Below are 2,921 nucleotides of genomic sequence, written 5' to 3' on the forward strand. Positions count from 1 at the left end.
CACACTTTTGACTCTGGGAGTGACAGGGCTGGTTGTACAAAGGTCCACTAAGGTGCTAGCTTGGGCATCCTCCACCACCTTCTCTAAAGATAGTGCACTGGAAGGTGGATTCTGGATCAGGGTCTCAATCAAATCATCCTCGGTAGGAGGATCTCTTCTAGTGGTATCTAGGGTGCACAGAGGTGCAGAGTACACCTCGTCTTCCTCTCCTTCCTCCAACCAGAGTGGTAAATCATGCTCTAAAGAAGGTTGGGCAGGAGGGTATAGGACTAGCTGCTTGGACATGGGACCATTTTTGATGGTCATGTTTCCTGCCCGACAACTTATGTAAGCATCTGCAGTAGCTAACCAAGGCCTTCCCAAGATGAGAGGATATCCAGTAAGCTTGGCCTTTGGTTGCAGAACCAGGAAGTCTGCAGGGTATTCCCAAGAATCAATAGAGACCAAGACATCCTCCACAATCCCTTCGGGAGTCACGGTGGAGCGATCTGCTAATTGCAGTACTGTCGAGGTCTTCCTCAAGGAACCCTGAAGATTGAGTTTAAGCATGGTATCCCTGGTCATCACATTGATGGCTGCCCCCAGATCAATCAAGGTGTGGGGGATAATGGTGCCATTGATGTGAACATCTACTACAGGACTTCCAGGATCTAGGTACTTTGGGCAGATGACTTGTCCTAGCATAAGGTCAGACAGTTGTCCTATGACATTGATAGTTGAGGCATCTTTCTTCCGTCTGTTTGGGTGTTTGAAACACTTCTCCTTAACCAGCTTGTTATATATTGGCACATCCTTGATGGCTTGGAGAAGTGGGATTTTTACACACAACTACTTGAGCTCACCCAAAAGCTCACCTTCTTCTGGGTTAGGTCGTGTGGTGGCTGTTAGTCTCTCAGGAAAGGGTGGAATAGGCTTTGGTTCACTCTCCTGATGGTTTTCCTCATCCTCTGGGGGAGGAGGTTGGCGATCTGGAAGAGTCTTTCCAAATCTAAGATTGATCTCCTGGATCTCCACAGCATAGGTAGGACATGAGGTCTCCCCAGTATATACCTGCTGAGCCTGTCTATTGTTGGGGTTCGGGTTCGGTTGAGCAGGCATCTGAGGTTGCCTTGGAGGAGCAGGAGGTAAAGGTTGAGGTTGAACTGGTGGTGGAGGCAAAATGGCAGGAGGAGTGTTGTATTGGGGCCTCCACCCCGACTGAGGAGCACTCCATTGAGGCTGCGACTGGGTATGTGAGTGATATGGATGAGAAGTAGGTTGGGTAGGGTACTGAGGTGGATAAGAACATGGAGGAGGCATGGACCAAGAAGGATGAGCAGGGGGACCCCAGGAAGGCATGGGAGTCGAGTGGTTGGGGTTGTAATAAGCTTGAGATGCCCCTTGCATCCCCTGCTGATAAGGTCTAGACCCTTGAGGCCTCCTTTGGTTGATGAAGTAGAGAGGTTCAGTGGGGGCTTCGGTTCCTTGGTACATGGCTTTAAACCCAGGTAAGGTTGGACACTGATTTGTTGGGTGGTCCTCCTCACAAACGAAACACACTTCAACCGAATGCAATGGACATTCGTTCTTAGGGTGTCTTCTGGTGCACCTAGGACAGAAGACAGCCAAGGCTCTCTCAGCTTCTTCTTTCTTCTGTTGGATCCTGAATGTGTCCAGCTGCATGGAAATGGTCTGTCTCACCTCACTCTTAAGATCTTCTAATTGGTTTGTAAGCTCATGTTTGGAGAAAGGGACACCAGTGGAGAGGAGATTTCCTCTACCTCGTTTTCTAGCTGCCCTGGAATGATTTCGAAACACAGTCTTGATGTCCTCATAGGGCAGTTGGTAAATGTCCCCCCCAGCTAACATGTGAAGGGTGTCTAAGAGATCTTCAGGGACTCCTTGGAGTAGAACCAACTTGAGGGATTCAGGGTCAAGTGTGCACCTGGCCCGTTTATAGCTAAGTTGGAACCTCTCCTCATAATCCTCTAAAGACTCATCATTCCCCATGGTCATTCGAAAGATCTCTCCCTTGGTTTCCTTGGACCTACAATAATCCCTATACTTGGTATTGAAGGCTTGCTGCATCTGAGCCCAAGTAGCGATGCTATTCCCAGGTAATCCCATGAACCAGCGTAGTGCTGCATCCTTAAGAGTGGAAGGGAAAAGCTTCAGCTTTTGCTCATCTTCAGTATAGTCATAGGTTCTACAAAGGACAGCAAGCTCAAACAAGAAGGTATCAGGATCCTCAGTGTTCAGTCCATGGAAGTGAGGCAAGGCGGAGGGGCTAATGTTTTTCATTTTCATATCTCCATTGGTCTCTCGGATGGGGAAAGCTCCTTCTATTCTCTCATCTTCTCTCCTATTATCAGCCATGGCTTCAGATGGAGTGGTCTCTAACTCTTCTTCTTCTATAGGGTCCTGGTATATCTCAGGATGTTCACCTATAGGTTCCTCTGGGTCACTGTCACCAAAGAAGAGAGAAGGGTGACTCAGTGATGTGGTGGGGGTGTTTGGTAGGAATTTGCCTGATCTATCTCGGTTCCTACGAGGCATGAAATGGAAAGGACTTTTCTTTTTTTGAGTGCTTTTGCTTTTTCTTTGGTACCTGCAAAACTGAAACAAAGTGATCTACAACTAACTATATTGCTCAAATGAAATTGCAGAATTGGAAAGCTAATCTAGGAAAGCAAGAAAAATTACTCTACGAAAGCAAGAAATATTAATCTAGGAAAGCAGGAAATGCTAATCTAGGAAAGCAGGAAATGCTAATCTAGGAAAGCAGGGAATATTAATCTAGGAAAGCAAGAAATATTAATCTAGGAAAGCAAGAAATGCTAATCTAGGAAAGCAGGAAATGCTAATCTAGGAAAGCAGGGAATATTAATCTAGGAAAGCAAGAAATATTAATCTAGGAAAGCAAGAAATGCTAATCTACTTTT

The sequence above is a fragment of the Pinus tabuliformis genome, chromosome 3_1 (genome assembly GCF_031772625.1).
Source record: "Pinus tabuliformis cultivar Carrire ecotype Pingquan chromosome 3_1, CPIR1, whole genome shotgun sequence".
Classification (NCBI taxonomy): Eukaryota; Viridiplantae; Streptophyta; class Pinopsida; order Pinales; family Pinaceae; genus Pinus; species Pinus tabuliformis.